Genomic DNA, 19,154 nt, shown 5'->3' with positions numbered 1-19,154 from the left:
CACTGTCGAGTCGGCGGTACGGAACTCGCTTTCTCGAGAAACGACGCCAGTCAGGCACCTCAGCCAAAAACCTCAATACTCTGGTCGTTCGAAACATGTTTCCCTGATGAAAGGAATGAAAGGAGGATTCTTAAACAGCACAGGGTATTTGAGGCATTCGTAAGAGGAACTTTATAAGGGACATATAGATCTTGCAGACTTTCTAAAAGAAAGCCACACGAATCAGCCACCAGTTCTGCGTCTAGCCCAGGATTTTTGCTTCTTTTTGTGTTTCCATACTAGAAAACAGCATGCCAGAGGCGTCAAATATAAGAATCGGGACTGGCTGGAACACAGCGACGTAAATTTCTTAGGCGAAAGTTTTTGGGAAATGCGGCATCACTCCACTTGACTGAGATGGCCGCATTTTCTTTGCTCTTGGTGGGAGTGCAGTGGCATTACCTTATCTTTCTCGTTGGCGGAATGCTAAATGTAAATTTCTAATAGCATCTGCAACATCAGGCGCGAAAAACTTTTACAGAACAGACTCACTCTTCAGTCTTTCGATACCTTTAATTCTGCTTTCTGGTGAGGCCCTTCAGTTTTATGAGAGGCAGCCAAATCAAAGCTGAATATCCGCCGTCGGGGGCATGGAATGGTTCCATTCAAAAGTAATCACCGCACCTTTCAAGGCTTTTATCCCTTTGGGAGAGGAGATATACTGTTCCTGTTTCGCACAACTCGATCGGCCGTTGATGGATCCACAACATCCTTCAGGTCACCAGAAACGTAAAAATCACTCGGTGAAAAAGCCGGGTTGGACGAAAGATGTTTCAGTGTTTCCCAATCAAATCGCTGAATTTCAGCCTATGCCCAGTTGGCAGTGTGGGGGCGGGCGATATCACGCAACAGGTTGATTCAGCTGTCAGCATTTCGACAGCCCAACAGTGGAAACATCCCACATCTGCCCCTCCCCTCTCCCAAATAAATCCAAAGTTGCACACACAAGCTCCAGTAAGGTCATGATGACTTACTTTTTTGACTGCAGGGGCCCTCTACTCTTTGGGTTCCTCGAGTGTGGAACCACAACCAATGTGCAGCGCTATGAAGACACTTTGTGGAAACTGCAACGTGACATAATGTTCGTTAATGCTGTTGGACGGAATCATTGTGTTACAGGATAACACACACACTCCATTGCCAGTGAGACTAAGGCTGTACTTCAGCAGTTTGGTTGGGGAACACTGGAGCATCTACTGTACTGCCTGGATCCTTTACTGTGTGATTTTCACATCTTTGCCTACCAGGAGAAAGACATGCGTGGACGTCGGTTTCTGTTGGACGAGGAGGTGTAAGGGTGGACGTTGGTCTGGATCTGTCAGCGGCCGACCACGTCCTACGAAACGGGAACTGATCGTCTCGTTTCCCAGTGGGATAAATGTCTTAACGTGTGTGTGATTACTTTTGAACGGAACCATTCCACGGTCCTGTTGTGGTGGGTGTTCGATTTTCCTCATAGTTTCCAGCTGAGTAATTTCGATTTTAGACTTCAGTGAGGACGTTTGAGGTGGAGACTTTGCGTAGCAGATTTCCGGATCAGACCACATCCGAGGACAATGGAGCAACTGCACCCAAAAAGGTGAGATTAACGGGCGGCACCAGCAGTATAGGTCGCGATGAGTTTAGTGACCTTCCATGACTTTACTATTAGGTTCGACTTGGACGCTGGGCGGGTACAGTAACTTCACTTCTATTTGGAGTATGATAAGCAATCACTGTTATCGTGTCGCGGAGTTAATCAGTTAATATGTTAGAAAAGCTGAACTTAACATCACATTCTTCTCTGTCGTAATCTTTGCCAACCACAGATAATTAAAAATTAGTTTCTTCAGTTGTACATGACGATAGTATCTGTTTCCGAAAGAACAGTTGCCGTAGGTGACCATGCAGCTTTGCTAGAAATGAAATGATAATTAAATGGACACCCTAGCTGCAAACGGCGTTGATGTACTTCATTAGGGATATGTTGAAAATATGTGCCCCGACCGGGACTCGAACCCGATATCTCCTGCTTACATGGCAAACGCTCTATCCATCTTTTTTTGTCTTTTTTATTTTTTTTACTTTTTTACATTTGCCTTTCGCGGACAAGTGCTCTACCATCTTTTTTTATTAATTTGCGCCTGAACCGCTTTCTTTTCTTTTTTTAGGAAAATGGAACTAAAAAAACCCCTAAGTGCCACCGCCACTTTTCATCCTATAACAAAAAATCTGATCCACTTCAGGCGTTGGTTCCTGAGTAAACCCACCCCAGAGAGCTGCCTATATATCAGGGAAAATATGGGAAATCAAGGGTAGGGCTATCCTTTGCCACTTCTTTATTTTTTATTTTTTTTGTTAGATGATTACATTTAGGGAACGTGTACAAATGAGAATTCTAGTAACTAAGTGTTACAAGTAAGTGTTACAACAACAAAGGTGGCATAAAAGAGTAATCCAGAAATAAAAAAAAAGAATAAATCACTGATGTAATTCCAACTAAAAGGTTCTTCCATAATGTAACTGGTTCCACTTGGATCATCGTCATCGTTATCTGATACCTCCAATTGCGCCTTTGAAGGGCATCTGCAATGGAGGCATTCAGCTTCGCTAGTGCCTCAAGGAAAACAGCATCCTTGCTGTAGCTTGTCTCTTCCTTCGTTCAGCAGAGCGTTCAGCCGTTTGTGTGATGCGGCACAGAACATTAACCGCAGCTCGGCACTCCCCAGCTGAGTGGGGGGGGGGGGGGGGGTTAACGAAAACGCTGCGTAAATAATTTGCTAAGAGCGTACGGAATTTCGGTGTGCGTTCGAGGGCATTGTGAGTATTTTGTAGGAACCACTAGTAATCAAGCTGCTCTTTCTCTCCGTCGCTAAAGACGGTAAGTCCTTTGAACCATGTAAGCGCATGATATTTTGCAGCCGGAAAGTAAGTTCCATCGGGACAGAGTAGGGTCTGAGGGTCAATCATATCAGGTGTGACCCGGAGGTAACAAGCCAATATCTTCTGTGTTAGTCGTCAAACTCCGGACGATGATGCGCAAGTAAAACGATGTTCATCGGTATCCAAAAGGTGACAATCTGGGCAATAAGGGGAGTCTGCGTCCAATAGTGTGAAGTCGCTGTAGTGTGGCATATTTTTTGTTGGCGATCTGATACCACTTCGAACGCACCGTGGAAGACAGAAAGTTGTGGTGTATCGTTTTCCACACTCTTGGCCAGTGAACCGTAGGGTACTTGTTTTCCACCACGTTATGTGGAACAGCACGCAGAAGGTTGGTATAAAAAACTTTCGCCTTTGGTGGACGCGTGGCGGAGAGGTTCGAGCTGACATAGCTGTAATCAAGAATGAAGGTTGACACATGGGAGAGCTGTGGTGCGACGTGCGCAACCGACACTGGCGGGACGTTAGAGACTGGCATCAGAACCTGTAGTAAACGACCCGTGAGAGAGGTATATTGACTTTTCCATCGTTTCCTCATGTTACTCATGTAAAGGGCAGCTGCTCTCGCCCTGACGTTGACCAATCCCAGCCCTCCTTTGTGCACTGGGAGGGTAAGAGTGTCGTATCGTACTTTAAAGATATGACCTGCGGAAACGTAGTAACTGAAGGCCGCCTGAAGCCGGCGACCTATCTGCAGCGGTAGTGGGAGGACTTGTGCCACGTGGTTGAGTTTTGATGCCACGTAGAGGTGGCTGATTACAGTCCTGGAGCAGGTTCTGTCGCACCATTGCGCGTATGATCTGTAATAACCGTCGGTAGTTTGCTGCAGCTGTTTCACGTACATCTTTCTTGAACGTGATTCCCAAATATCGCAGATCAGAAACTGGTGGGAGGGGAGCGAGGGCGTCCGGTCCGAGACCACGACCAATTTCCAACGCCGCCGACTTGTTGATGTTCAGAAGACTGCCTGCGGTCTGTCCGTATCGCTCAATCCAGGTTAGTACGCTTTGAACTTCGTCATTGGAACGAACCAGCAGTAGCAGGTCGTCAGCGTATATCCATAGCGAAAGGAGACGTCCCGCAGCATGTTGCCAGATAGGCGGTGGTTAAGGCCCCCTAGGAGTGGCTCGAGTGCGATGGCATAAAGGTAGGTAGAAAGGGGACAACCATGTCGTAGAGACCTCTTAATGGGTACTGGTTCTACCATCCTTCCATTGACCTGGACGTGTGAGCTGGCTGCGGTCCAAAGACGCCGTAGGGTGTCGATGAGGCCCGGGGGAAATCCCATACAGTCCATCACTCGTAGGAGGAAGTTGTGGTGCACTCTATCAAAGGCGTGGTTGAAATCTACGGCGACGATCACCGCTCTTAGACGGCACGCAGAAGCGATAGCTATTAAGTCCCTGCAGTCACCGGTGGCCATGTGTATGTTGGCTTCTCCCCCCTGCGACGTCTGTTCTGGAGCGAGGATCATCGGCAAAGTCGTCTTAATACGGCTCGCCATAATCCTGGTGAAAATCTTGTAATCGGCGTTCAACATTGTAAGCGGCCGATAGTCGTTAATCGACAGCCCTCCACCTGGCTTGTGTACCGGTATGAGAAGACCTTCTACAAACGCTGGCGGCACAACACAGTCTGGAGATATACGTTCGCGGAACATTATAACCCAGCGAGGCATCATGATGTCACGGAAAGTCCGGTAGAATTCGATGGGCAATCCATCAGGTCCAGGAGACTTATTGGCCGCACCTTTGTCCACGGCGTCTTCGACTTCTTCGAGTGAGATTTCCTCTGTTAGTGCATTCACGGTAGCCTCGTCTATAGTACGTGTTACCTGCTGTAACACTTCAGTAGTGGCCTCGTCATCAACGATTCTTTCCTTGTAAAGATGACGAAAATGATCCTCCACCGCCTTTACTATGGTTGCTTGGGTCGTACATAAGCGACTGTCGTGTGTCCTGAGTTGTGTGATTAAATGTTGGCGTTGTGGTGCACAGTGGGTTCCTCTGAAAACGTTCGGTCGTGCCGTCGCGAGCGGACTACTGCACCTTCTAGTCGGCGATTCGTCAATGATAGTATGTGAGCCTTGATTCTGCTTTGATCATGTTGTCTCTCCGGGGAAGGGGGAAAGGCGTCGGGGTCCCCAAGTGCCGCGTAGTAAAAATCGATGGTCTGTCGATGCCACAGAGTCACGTCCTTGCCATATTGCATAAGTGTCCTACGGATTGCTGGTTTGGCACATAGGAGCCACCACTCCAGGGTCGAGGTGTATCGAGGGTGGCGGCGTTCACAGTCAGTCCACGTTGCTGCAACTTGCCGACGGCAATCCAGGTCCTGGAGATGAGTTATGTTGAGCTTCCAAAAGCCATTGCTGCACCAGACTTGTTGGGGGCGTAGGTGTATAGTGCAGATATAGGCCCTGTGATCGGAATAGGCTTGAGGCCATAGTTCGGCGTCCACCTTGTGTGAGATCTTGTGACACATATATGCGGTCGAGTCGGCTGGTAAGATGAGTGTGGCCAGAGCGGTCACCGTGGACTTTTTCTCACGTGTCGCACAAGTGAAGTTCTTGGGTCATCGCACCCAGTTCCGGACAAGGCATGTGATGTGGGATTTGGTCCTTGGGGTGAAGTACGCAATTAAAATCGCCGGCGAAGACGCTGTGGTCGTATCGTCCAAGGAAAAGGGGAGCGACATCTGTGGAGTAGAATCCGGCGCGGTCGTGACGTCTTGTGGTACCCGACGGCGCGTAAACATTAATGAATCGGGTGTTGAGTGCCGTAAATGCTATTCCTCGCTCGGAGGGTCCATCTGAGCCACCGAGGGCACAGAGGATAGAGCGACCCCTTGCGCGCCTCCCGCGAGACCCACATTCCCAACTGTCCTCAATCTACATTCGTAATGTTCCTAAAGAATACTTGTGCAGTGACTCATTACTCGCGCCAACTAAGGTGACGATTCCCGTAAGAGTTCGGGCAAAGTGTGCGGATTCGCACCTTAGTTGGCGCGAGTAATGAGTGAATGGGCAAATATCCTTTAGGAACATTACGAATGTAGGTTGTGGACAGTTGGGAATGTGGGTCTCACGGGGAGCGTGCAAGGGATAAGTCCCTGCAGTCGCGCTGTCCTCTGTGCCCTCGGTGGCTCAGATGGACGCCGGCACGGTAGCTCAGCGTGTTCGGTCAGAGGGTTTAGCTACCCTCTGTGATAAAAAAACTGAGTGAAAGGATCCACGAACAACCTGAACGAGTGTCATAGGACGTCTGCCACGAACAAATTCAACGAAAAATATCGAACAAAATGAGATCAACAAAAAAAAAAAATGGATAGAGCGTCTGCCATGTAAGTAGGAGATCCCTGGTTCGAGTCCCGGTCGGGGCACACGTTTTCAACATGTCCGTAATGAAGTACATCAACGCCTGTTTGCAGCTAGGGTGTCCATTTAATTATCATTTCATTTCTTCAGTTGATTATTAATGTTTGTCATATCTTGAGTAAGCTTTTACGGAATTATTTGAGAATATTTCAAAATCAATTATTGTTAATAAATTGAACCATTTATTTTACCTTTGAGTTAGTCATCCTGTTGTATAATTAGTGAAAATTTGTAATTACCCCACCCATTGAGTCATTGCTGGCGCAAAAATTAGTTTCTAATAATTCCGTCCTGCCAGCTGATGTGGCCGAGCGGTTCTAGGCGCTTCAGTCCGGAACAGCACTGCTGCAACAGTCGCAGGTTCGAGTCCTGCCTCGGCCATGGATGTGTGTGATGTCCTTGGGTTAGTTAGGTTTAAGTAGTTCTAAGTCTAGAGCACTGGTGACCCCAGATGTTAAGTCACATAGTGATTAGAGCCATTTTTTTTTAAATTCCGTTGTGCACAGCTTAATCAGCAGTATTTCACTGGACAGAGATCTAGGTGGACATATTCAACCTCTCTCTGACAGCGCAGGGGCTCCGGAAGGAGGGGAGGACACAGTGATGAAAGTGAAGCGAATGAGTGATCCATGCATCAAGGGATTCGTTGTTGGATAAAGAAAGACATTATGCTCTAATACCGACTGAGATAAGGGCTTTAGGAAATGTGCAGGGGAGAGTCGTGGTTGCTACCAGAGATGGCAGCACTGTGTATTAAATTTCGCTTCCTGTACATCCCCAAGTCATATATAAATTTAGTAATGTATTTTCCTACTATACTGTATCCGTATAATAAATAAAATTTAGATATTTGGTACACTTCCTGCTGCTACAATTACAATGGAAAGGAGTGTACAGGCAATAAGTATTGTACAGGGTGTTCGAATATTCCAGTTGCAAACCTCTCGGACTTGTAGAGGGGAGTGAGTACACAATATTTTGAATAGGAACCCATGTCCGGAAACGCCATACAATGACGCTACAGAGTGTCAGAGATATAGACGCCGGCGCCCGTTAATTATTGTACCAGCTGGTTATAATTAAACTTTTCCTATATACACGTTATAGCACGGAAAGTAATTACCGTACAAGTACCAAACTTGGTAGCATTAATGTCCAGAGTATGGGGTATATGCTTTCCATGCGTCACAGCGCTACCGTCCAGTTCCAACTATGGCCAGCAGGTGCCGTGACGAGGAATCGTGAATCATAGTCTCATACACCTGACCAGTCGCAGTGCACTTGTTGACGTGTCAACATGAGTTTTGACAAAAGGAGCAGGGCGTTATTGGTCAAGCTCTATTATGAAAACAACAGTAATGCTGCAGCTGTACTTCGTGAATATCGCCTGCTGAAAGGATTACGGAAGGGTCCTCTTCCGCCATCTGCTGTGTGGAGCATGATGAATTTCGATTCAACTGGAGAACTGCGCGTCGCTCCAGGAATGTAGCTATGGTAGACAAACCTGCGAGTGATTCCTGATAGTCAGGCAGTGCTCTTGCTGTGTCACGACAGTTGAACATTCGGTGATTCAATGCACGGAAGGTGCTTCGAACCATTCTCAAATGGTATCTGTACAAGATCCATATCGTACAGTAGTTTGCACGACACGACGCACAACGATGTCCTGACTTCGCTCTCCACTTTCTCACAAGGGCTGAAGTTGTCGAGGACCATCCTATGGACAGACGAAGCTCATTATTCTCTGACGAGTGAGGTGAACACACAGAACTGCTGAGTGTGGGGATCTTCACCTCCAGTTACTATTCATGAAGTTCCTCTGCATGGTGAACGTGTCACCAGGTGGTGTGACTTCACGGCCTTTTTTTAAGCAGACTGGCGATCAAGGACCAAAGATGAGCAGTGTCACAGGCCAGCGTTACTGCGATACGCTTCGCCAGCATGTCATACCCGCCCTACAGGAGAGAGACGCATTGAACTCAACAGTTTTCATGCAAGATGGGCCCCATCGCACACCGCTCGTGAAGTTCACCTGCTTCTCCGAAACACATTTGGAAACGATCGAATTATCAGCCAATCGCTTACAAATGCTTGGTCGGCATGGTCGCCTTATCTCACTCCTTGTGATTTCTGGTTGTGGGGCTACCTGAAGGACATGGTTTACCAGGAAACATTCACACACGTGCTGATCTGAAGCGCAGCATATCAAGAGAGGTAGTGAAACGTCCCCTTAATACAATTTATACAAGACTGTGCTTAAACTGACACACAATATTTTTTTAGCGCAACGCAATCTGACTTTCAGTAATCCCTACAAGAGAATGGCCCTGTCTAACATTAACCTATAAGTTTCACAAGTCACTTACCTCACAAAAATCTTCGTTACTCGAACTACTGCAATACAGCGAGCGTCACTACTGCCAGCTAACTAAAAGATTCAAACTACGGAAGCCACTAACTACTGATAGGCATAGTTAGCAAATGAAAGATTTTAATACAGAACAAACAATGTATTTACCTTAATAATCATAATATATATATTATCAGTTCGTGACACCAATTCTTACAAATTTCAAAACTCCGCCATCTCTCTCCCCACGTCCACCACTGCTGGCGGCTCACCTCCAACTGCGCAACGCTACGCGCTGTTACCATCCAGCTGCCGCTGCCCAACACTACAATGGCAGACAACAATGCAAACCAGCCACAGACTCCACACGGCACAGCCAGTGATTTTTCATACAGAGTGCTACGTGGCGCTACCAATAAAAAAACCTAAACAGCCTACTTACAGTAGGCATCATACTTACGGGCATGCTTCGTTCTGCTATGCAGAATGCAATCCTGCTCTTTCAAACTCTTCTGGACAATGATTGGTGCCATATTGAGCCCCTTTTGTAGTAATAATGGTACCGGTATGTAATGGTATGATGTACCATAGCAGAACACCACGTTTGGTACTCTTATGGAGTGGACAAAAGGCTTCTGGAGTAGACGATATTCCTTATGAATTATTGAGATCCTTGGGAGAGCCAGCCACGGCAGAATTATTTCCACCTAGTGTGCAAGATATATGAGGTAGGCGAGACACCCTCAGATTTCGGGAAGAAGATAGGAGGTAGGTGCAGAGATGGATAATACTCCACTGTCAGTTTACTAAGTCATGTTTGCAGCCCTTTGACACGAATAATTTACAGAGGAATGGCGAAACTGATAGAAGCCAACCTCTTTGAACATGATTTAGGCTCCATGGAAATGTATAGACCCCCAGGGGGCTCACGGTCCTTTCGTGAGTACGTGCGTGGCGAGCACGGGGCCCCGAGCTATTGCAGCCTTCCTTCTTTTTCCGGGCTGCATTTCCTTTCCCTTCCCCTCCTTTCCTGTCCTTCATCCTTCCCTCCGACCTCTCCTCTCCCTCTCTTGGTGTCCCTACTTATGGTGTCCTTCCTTATGTTGGCCCTGCTATTCTCCTGGTTCTGTTGACCTTGCAATTCGGCCTTGTTCTGTAATTCCTTCATCCTTTTGGTATTCTCTGGTCCCCTCTGGGGTTTGACCTCCATCACTAAATTTTCTTCCGTAGTGTGAGCCATTTGGGGAAGAGCACCTTACCTAGTGTCTCCGGCGTGTGCCATCATCATTGATTCCATCGTTTCCTTTACGTCGTTGTTTGACGCTAGGGTCCATAGCCAGCACGGTAGCCAGCCCGTGTGGTGGGGTCGCTATGTACCCTTTTGGTTGAGCCCCCTGAAAACACAGGGATCACACGTCTGATACCTGAGCTGTGACCTCCTCATGTAAGCCTAGGAGTGGTTGCTTGTCGTCCTGGAGCATCGGAACTCCCAGCAATGGCCGCCGTGCCAGACGGCCCTTGCTGTGGCTGGGTGGCGCCCATGAGGAGAGCCCCTGATCGGAGTGGGTGGTATCAGGGCGGACACTATGCTCATGAAACGCATAAGAGTCCACAACTCTGGCCGTTCTCCGGCCGTCTCTTTGACTGGAAAAGATTCTTCACGTGCTGCTTCCTCTGCCCCTTCCGCCTTCCCTTCCGTGGCTACCCCCTGGGAGGAGGGCCAGGCTCGTCGGCTGGGGGCGAAACCTTTCCCTCGCTATCTGGTTTGCGCCAGAACTGATGGGGATACTTTTACTCATACGAAACCTATGTTTTTTGTTGAACACATCGAAGACAAGTTTGGCGAGGTGGACTCTATCAGCAAGATGCGGTCTGGGTCGCTGTTGATTAAAACTGCTTCAGCTACCCAGTCTGCAGCTCTCCGTGCCTGTACCCATCTTGGTACGATTCCTGTGTCAACTACCCCACACCAGTCCTTGAACATGGTGCAAGGTGTAATTTTCCATAGAGACCTCCTCCTTCAATCTGATGAGGAACTTCGGGACAATCTAAGCCGGCGGGGGGTTCACTTTGTTCGGCAGGTTCAGAGGGGTCCGAAGGACAACCGCGTTGACACTGGTGCCTTTATCTTGGCCTTTGAAGGGGACACCCTCCCTGAGAAGGTCAAGATTATGGTCTATCGGTGTGACGTGAAGCCATACATCCCACCACCTATGCGATGTTTCAAGTGTTTGCGTTTTGGCCACATGTCTTCGCGCTGTTCGCAGGCCCCCCTCTGTGGTGACTGTGGACATCCGTTCCATGAGGGAAGTTCCTGTGTTCCCCCTCCTGTGTGCGTAAATTGTCGTGGAAATCATTCTTCACGGTCACTGGATTGCCCAGTGTATCAGAAAGAGAAAAAGATACAGGAGTATAAGACTCTTGATCGTCTCACCTATACTGAGGCCCGTAAAAAGTATACACGCCTTCATCCAGTGACCCTGACAACTAGTTATGCTTCAGCAGTAGCTGCACCCCCTCCTCCTCATTCCTTACCCCAGTCCCGAACCCCTTTCCTCCCCCCTCCCCCTGCGGTTCCCACACCATCCCCCCCGGGCACCGCTTCCTCTCCCCGGCTGGAGAAGTGTCCTGCGTCTTCGGCGTCTGCCGGTCATGGGCGCCCCTCGCGGGATCCCCCTTCCCGGCACCTTCCAGGCCAAAGGTCTGCTGCCACGCGGCCACCACGAGAACCACGGTCTGCGGGCCCTCAGATCGCCCGCTCTCTTTCTGTTCCCGATCTTGCTGTGGCTGGCTCCATTTTGTTGCACAGCCCTCCACGATCCCAAACAGAAAGAAAGAAGAAGCACAAGTCCCGGGACAAGGAGTCTCTGGTATCGCCAGAGGTCTCGTCCCCATCTTCACAACCTATCTCTGACCTGTTATTCATGGATGTCGTCCCCTCCTTGTCGGTGACGGGTGGTGACCCACCGGCATGACTGACATTAGCCTGTTCACCCCCCAATTGACTCATCGTTCTTTGGCTATCCAATGGAACTGTAATGGCTATTACCATCACCTACCGGAGTTGCAATCCCTTCTTTCGTTTTACTCTGCGGCTTGTGTGGTTCTACAAGAAACTCATTTTACTGGTGGTCACTCACCAACCCTCCGTGGCTTCCGTGCTTTCTGTCGAAATCGGGTCGGCCCCCTACGGGCGTCTGGCGGAGTTTGCACGTTGGTCCGAACGGACATTGCCAGCACGTGGATTCCTCTCCAAACTACATTGGAAGCCGTTGCTGTTAGGATCCACCTGGACTCTGGAGTCACAATTTGCAATCTGTATCTCCCTCCTGACAGAACTCCTACACCTGCCTCCTTAAGTGCCCTCCTTCAGCAACTTCCTCCTCCCTTCCTTATACTTGGCGATTTTAATGCACATCATCCCTTGTGGGGCAGTGCATTTCCATCTAGTCGGGGTCATCTCATTGACCAGTTTATTACCGACCACGACTTGTGCCTTCTTAACGATGGCTCCCCTACCCATTTCAGTGCCGGTCATGGTAGCTTTTCTGCCATTGATCTTTCTCTCTCTTCTCCCTCCCTCCTCCCTTCCCTAAAATGGTCACCGCACGACGACCTTTGCGATAGTGACCACTTCCCGTTGATTCTCTCGCTCCCTTCCCGCTCCCCCATGGACAGATCACCTCGTTGGTCCTTCCAACGTGCCAATTGGCCTCTGTATACTGCACAGGTCGTTTTTTCTCCCTCATTGTCGGATGGTATTGATGTCATACGTGACATGTCTGACGCGATTGTTCACGCTGCTAGCCTTGCTATCCCGCGCTCATCTGGACCATTTCGCCGCCGGCAGGTCCCTTGGTGGAGTTCGGACATTGCCGTTGCCATCCGTGATCGCCGTCGAGCTTTGCAACACCTTAAGAGGCATCCATCCGTTGCCAATCTTATTACCTTTAAACGCCTTCGCGCAAGGGCCCGTTACTTAATCAAACGGAGCAAACGGATGTGTTGGGAACGCTTTGTTTCTTCCCTCGGTTCTGCTGTCCCTCTGTCGCGGGTATGGGCTACACTTCGCTCTCTCCAAGGTTGCCATCGGCAGTCTACCCTCCCGGGTCTTCACCTCCCGGATGGCCTTTGCACGGACCCGTTGATTCTCGCGGAACACCTTGCGACCCATTTTGCAACAGCGTCGGCATCAGCCTCCTATCCGGCTGCTTTCCTTCCCCAGAAACAGCGGGCCGAAGCTTCCGCCTTATGTTTTACCCCCAGCCAGTCAGAATCATACAACGACGCTTTTACTGAATGGGAACTTCTTTCCGCACTCTCCTCTTCTCATGATACGGCCCCTGGCCCAGACTTCATTCATAACCAACTGCTTCAACATCTCAGTGCTCCACAACAGCGACATCTTCTCCGGGTATTTAACCGTATTTGGCTCCAGGGTGACTTCCCTTCTCAATGGAGGGATAGCATCGTGGTTCCCGTCATTAAGCCCGGTAAGAACCCCCTGTTCGTCGACAGCTATCGGCCAATTAGTCTGACGAACGTTGTTTGTAAGTTACTTGAACGGATGGTAGCCCGTCGGCTCACTTGGGTCCTCGAATCTCGGCGTCTGTTGTCCCCTTACCAGTGTGGCTTCCGAGAGGGACGGTCTCCGATCGATCATTTACTTCGCTTGGAATCCGCAGTTCGGCAGGCCTTTTCCCAGCGCCGCCATTTGGTTGCTGTATTTTTCGACCTTCGCAAGGCCTATGATACGGCTTGGCGCCATCATATCTTACTTACACTTCATGAGTGGGGTCTTCGGGGCCCACTCCCGATTTTTATCCGCCAGTTCTTGTTTCATCGTTCGTTTAGGGTTAGGGTTGGTACAGTTTTAAGTTCTCCGCGAACCCAGGAGAATGGCATCCCTCAGGGTTCCGTATTGAGTGTACTTCTGTTCCTCATTGCTATAGATGGACTTGTGGCCTCCGTCGGTCCTTTGGTCACTCCTGCTCTGTATGTGGATGATTTCTGCATTTGGGTTGGTTCCTCTTCGATGGCCGCTGCAGAGCGTCAGCTCCAGGGTGCTATACGGCGTGCCTCTGCATGGACCATCTCACACGGATTTCAGTTTTCTCCTTTAAAATCGCGAGTGGTCCACTTTTGTCGCCGTGTGACAGTCCACCCCAATCCAGAGCTCTATCTCAATGCACAACGATTATCTGTGGTCCCACAGTTTCGTTTCCTTGGCCTTCTTTTCGACAACAAGCTCACTTGGCTGCCTCATATCAGACGCCTGAAGATAGGATGTTTCCGTAAACTAAACGTCCTTCGCTTCCTTGCCCACACCTCTTGGGGTGCTGACCGTTCCACTCTCCTCCACCTTTATCGGGCCTTAGTGTTGTCTCGCTTGGACTATGGTTGTCAAGTTTACGGTTCAGCTGCCCCTTCTACATTGCACCTCTTGGATCCGGTCCACCATCGTGGTATCCGTTTGGCCATCGGTGCCTTCCCGACTAGCCCTGTAGATAGTCTCCTGGTTGAGGCTGGGATCCCCCCCCCTTTCCGTTCGGCGCTCCCAGCTTCTGGTTTCGTATGCAATCGCTGTCCGTTCCTCTCCCACTCATCCTTCCTATTCTATCCTGTTCCCTGCCCAAGGAAGTCGCCCACCTGACTCCCGCCCTCGGGCGGGTTTACCGGTTGGGCTCCGCCTAGCGTCTCTTCGCCGTGATTTTCAGCTTCCTTCCTTTTCCTGTATCCCACGTTCCCTCCCCAACACACCTCCTTGGTTAGTTCCTCGGCCCCGAGTTCGGATGGATCTCTGCCGAGGTCCGAAAGATTCCGTTCCCCCGATGGTGTTCCGTTGTTTTTTCCGCCGCATTTTATCTGAGTTTCGGGATGCTGTTGTTTTTTACACTGATGGCTCTAAATCTGCTGATCGTGTGGGCTATGCCTTCACCTCCTCTGTAGGCATGGAAAATCATCTCCTGCCAAATGCATGTGGGGTGTTCACTGCGGAATTGATGGCAGTCTCCCGGGCCCTGGCCTTTATTAAACAGTCCAAGCTCAATCGCGTTTTGTTATGTACAGACTCAATGAGTGGCCTTCAGGCACTTGACCAGTGTTTCTCCCGTCATCCCTTGGTCTCCTCCATCCATGACCATCTCGCTGATCTCCACCATGCTGCTTGTTCTGTTAGCTTCCTTTGGGTCCCTGGCCATGTGGGCATCCAAGGAAATGAGCTTGCTGATCGTTTGGCTGGGGGAGCAGTCACTTACCCCCCATTCCCTGTCACCCCTCCTGTGGCGGATTTACGGCTTCATCTCAAATCCCACTTTGCGCAATCATGGGCCACATCCTGGGAGGCTACCTCCTTGTCTAATAAACTTCGTGCGATTAAGGTGACACCTGTCCCGTGGCGTTCTTCCTTACGCCTCTCGCGAAAGGACTCAACCACCCTCTGTCGTCTTCGCATCGGCCATACCAGGCTGACCCATGGTTTTCTTTTGCGTGGTGAGCCACCCCCACTTTGTGGTTGTGGAGCTTTCCAGTCAGTGGCCCACATTTTGGTGGAATGCCCCCTTCTTTTAGCTCTGCGTACTAAGTACAGACTTCCCTGCACTTTACCCTTAATATTAGCAGACGATTCCCGGATGGTTAAACTGGTTCTCAGTTTCCTCCGTGAAAGTGGTTTTTATTCTCAGTTTTAAGGATTTTCATCTCCCTCTGGAGTAGGGGCAGGGCGGTGAGGGTTGGGATGTCTCCCACTGTAGGCTGTGCTTGGAGATTCCTGACTCCCCTCCCTGGCCATGTTCCTTCTTTTTTCCCTTTTACTGTTTTTATCGCCTTTTAGGTTTGTTTAATCCCTTTTACAATCCGCCCTTTTACACTCTGGCGGTTGAACGCTTTTATATAGCATGTGGTCTTGCTTGTACTGCTTCACAGGTGGGATATTTCCTCTCTTGAGTTTGCCCATTTACTGACTTCCCTCCTTGTGTTTTTATCATTGACGACACAACTGCACTTTTTTTTTAGCCTTTTACCTTTTACCTTTATCGTTTTTGACTCTTCTGAGCTGTCCCTCTGTCGGAACTGACCGTCTTTGTAACAAGGGACTGATGACCTTGCTGTTTGGTCCCTTCAACCCCAATCAACCAACCATCAACCAACCGAAATGTATAGAAGCATACGAAGTAACACTGGCTCTAAGACTTATCCTGGAAAACAGGCTGAATAAAGGCATACCACTGTCCTGCAAGGATGCCGCAGATGACAGCCAAAGGGGTCCTGCAATGAAAAGAAATGGAACATCAGACCATCGCTGTTGAGTGCCAGGCAGTATGGCGCCGGCAGTCAGGTTGGTATACCACCGCTGATCAGGACATCTAAAGAAGCGTTAATGCTCGTCGTTAGAGCTCATATCGAAGCGGGTCTCATCGCTAAACACAATTCTACTCCAGTCAATGAGATCCCATGCCGAAGACGTGTCTGGAGACGCCCCACACAGCGGTGAGATGCCAACCCGACTGTCGCCCACCCTACAGCTCGACAACTGTGAGTGATTATTTGGGGTCCCTTTTCTTTTCGCAGCAGAACCACTTTGGTTGTCATCTGTGACACTCTTACAGCACAGCGGTGCGTCAACGATATGCTAAGCTTCTTTTTGTTATCCCTCATGGCAACTCATCCTGGGCTTACAATTCTGCAAGCTTCATGCTTGCCAAAACCTACTCTGGCCAGCAAGGTCGCCGCATCTCTCCTCAACTGAGAAAGTTTGGAACAGTATGTGCAGGGCTTCTTACTTGGAAACGAGACGATCAGTTCCCGATTCGTAGGACGTGGTCGGCCGCTGACGGATCCAGACCAACGTCCACCCTTACACCTCCTCGTCCAACTGAAACCGACGTCCACGCACGTCTTTCTTCTGGTAAGCAAAAATGTAAAAATCACCCAGTGAAAGATCCGGGCAGTGCAGTAGATGCGCCAGTGTTCCCCAAACAAACTGCTGAAGTACAGCCTTAGTCTCACTGGCAATGGAGTGTGATGTGTTATCCTGTAACACAATAATTCTGTCCAACAGCATTAACGAATATTGTCACATCGCGCTTTCCACAAAGTGTCTTCATAGTGCTGCACATTGGTTGTGGTTACACACTCTACAAACTCAACGAGTAGTGGGTCCCTGCAGTCAAAGAAGTACGTCATCGTGATCTTACCGGAACTTGCGTAGGTTGCTTTGGATTTCTTTGGCGGGGCAGATGTGGGATGTTTCCGCTGTTGGGTTGGCCTTTGTCCCTCGGCTGTCGGAATACTGTCGGCCGCAATCACCCTGTTGCATGATAACACCCGCCCCCACACTGCCAACTGGACGTAGGCTGCACTTCAGCGGTTTGCTTGGGAAGCACTGCCTTACCCCAGTGGGATAAATGTCATTAACACGTGTGCTGATTACTTTGAATGGAACCATTCTGTGGACTCCTTGTAGCGGGTGTTCGGTTTTAATTTGACTACCCCTCATAAAACTGAACTGTATCAGGTGAAGGCAGAATCCGAAGTGTCGAAAGACCACTGCGTGCATTTGTTCTGTGAGAGTTTTTGTTACTCATATAACAATTGATTCCGTCCAACATCATTCCTGAGCTTTATGTTACGTCACCGTTTCTGCAAAGTGTTTTGCATATGAAATACATATTTAGATACAATGTACATTCCTACAGCCTGCTAGTGTTTCATCCTTCCTAGAGACAGAGCAGTCAACATCTAAACACATATTTTGCAAGCCTCTGTAAATGATAACAGTATAGTAAATGAGGTGTAAATATGCCGAGTAAGCGTGCACGGGACTCCATTGCATGTTATCAGATTCGAACGTGGTTTCTCTGCTGGGCATGAGAAAGAAGATGGTGGGGGTGGGTCCACGTATTTCTCCTGATGACCGTTTTTTCAAATGGTTCAAATGTCTCTAAGCACTATGGGACTTAGCATCTGAGGTCATCAATCCCCTAGATTTAGAACTACTTAAACCTAACTAACCTAAGGACATGACACTTATCCATGTCTGAGACAGAATTGGAACCGGTGACCATAGCAGCAGCGCGGTTTCGGACTGAAGCGCCTAGAACCGCTCGGCCACACAGGCGGGCAGCAACATTTGTTGATCAGCTGCAGTACATTAGTTGTGGGCTCTCTGGGAGACGTTTGTTTCCTCTCGTAATATTCTCGGCTGTGATGAAAGTGGCCGGCAATGCTCACACGCGCACCAACTGTGGAGGTTGTAGCTCCATTGGAGTAACTGAAATCGGTTGCCTTGGTGGCGCCACTACAGCTTTGCTGGATGATACTGCGGTGGCTGGAACTATGGGCCACGAGCCCCTGTTGTGCCAGCGAGGGGGCGGCGGAGGGGGGCGTATCAGAGTGGTCAGTGCGCTGTCTCAGCGACCATCGCCAGCTGCAGCTGTCTGACGTCGGTGGGCCTGGGTGGGCAAGGGTCCCCAGCTCTGGCCCTCATCATGGCACTGTGGAGGCAGCGTCCCTGGGCAATGGCGACAGTGTGTTAACACAACACACCACAAGCGATGAGTGTCGTGACAGGCAGCTGCCTGTTGATGGCGTCCGACGATAATTACAGCGGCAGTGTCACTTTGGCGCCTCATAGGCGACGACAAGCATTGCGACAGCGACAGTAAAATGACTGCGATGGCAGTGACGACTCTGCATTGGTAGCGCCGCTAAGTGCCACAGGTTCTGCGTCACTCTGGCACCTTACGACGGACGATAATGATGAGCTAGCTGCTTGTCCTTAAATACGGCTTTTTGCCACTGATGTATGCAGTTCTTCCTCCCCAGTAGGCTGGTGGAATACTCTGACGTTACTCGGCGGGCGTAACTGAGCCGATTACCACCCTCGATATTGACACCCCGGCGTGCAATGAGCTGGCCGTTTACACAGTGTTCTGCTTCCTGTTGCTGAACTCGGCACTTTTCTGACCCACTTACATCACGGTATAGTACCGTTGAGCTACGCAACATAATGTAACACACATATGACTTCTGATTTCCAATATTCCTTCACATATTAACTAACTTAATCACGCTAATCATTCAGCCCTCTAAAGTATTATCGATTTCCCTTCCATTCCACCCTCACACACTGACTGATTAAAAAATTGTAGTTTAATCACTGTACTCAGTACAGTATTTCTGCCAACGGCCTTGCTGCAGTGGAAGCACTGCTTCCCTTCCGATCACCAAAGTTAAGCACTGTCGGGTTGGGCTAGCACTTGGATGGGTGACCATCTGGTCGACCTAGCGCTGTTGGCAAGTGGGGTTCACTCAGCCCTTGTGAGGCAAACTGTGGGGCCACTTGATCGAGAAGTAGCGGCTGTGGTCTTGTAAACTGACATACAGCCGGTAGAGCGTTGTACTGACCACGTGCCCCTCCACATCTGCATTCAGTGACACCTATATGCTGAGGATGATTCGGTGGCT

General features: G+C 49.4%; 1 protein-coding gene and 1 pseudogene across 2 annotated transcripts in view; both read left to right on the top strand.

Moving 5' to 3' along the window:
* Nucleotides 1–19,154, top strand: part of LOC126365981 (uncharacterized) — a 155,349-nt gene that overhangs the window by 66,045 nt on the left and 70,150 nt on the right. The gene's annotated exons all lie outside the window — the stretch shown is intronic.
* LOC126268522 (5S ribosomal RNA) lies at nt 18,869–18,986 on the top strand (annotated as a pseudogene).

The sequence above is a fragment of the Schistocerca gregaria genome, chromosome 4 (genome assembly GCF_023897955.1).
Source record: "Schistocerca gregaria isolate iqSchGreg1 chromosome 4, iqSchGreg1.2, whole genome shotgun sequence".
Taxonomy (NCBI): Eukaryota; Metazoa; Arthropoda; class Insecta; order Orthoptera; family Acrididae; genus Schistocerca; species Schistocerca gregaria.
Note: the sequence above shows the minus strand (reverse complement) of the source record. Positions and strands in the feature narration are given on the sequence as shown.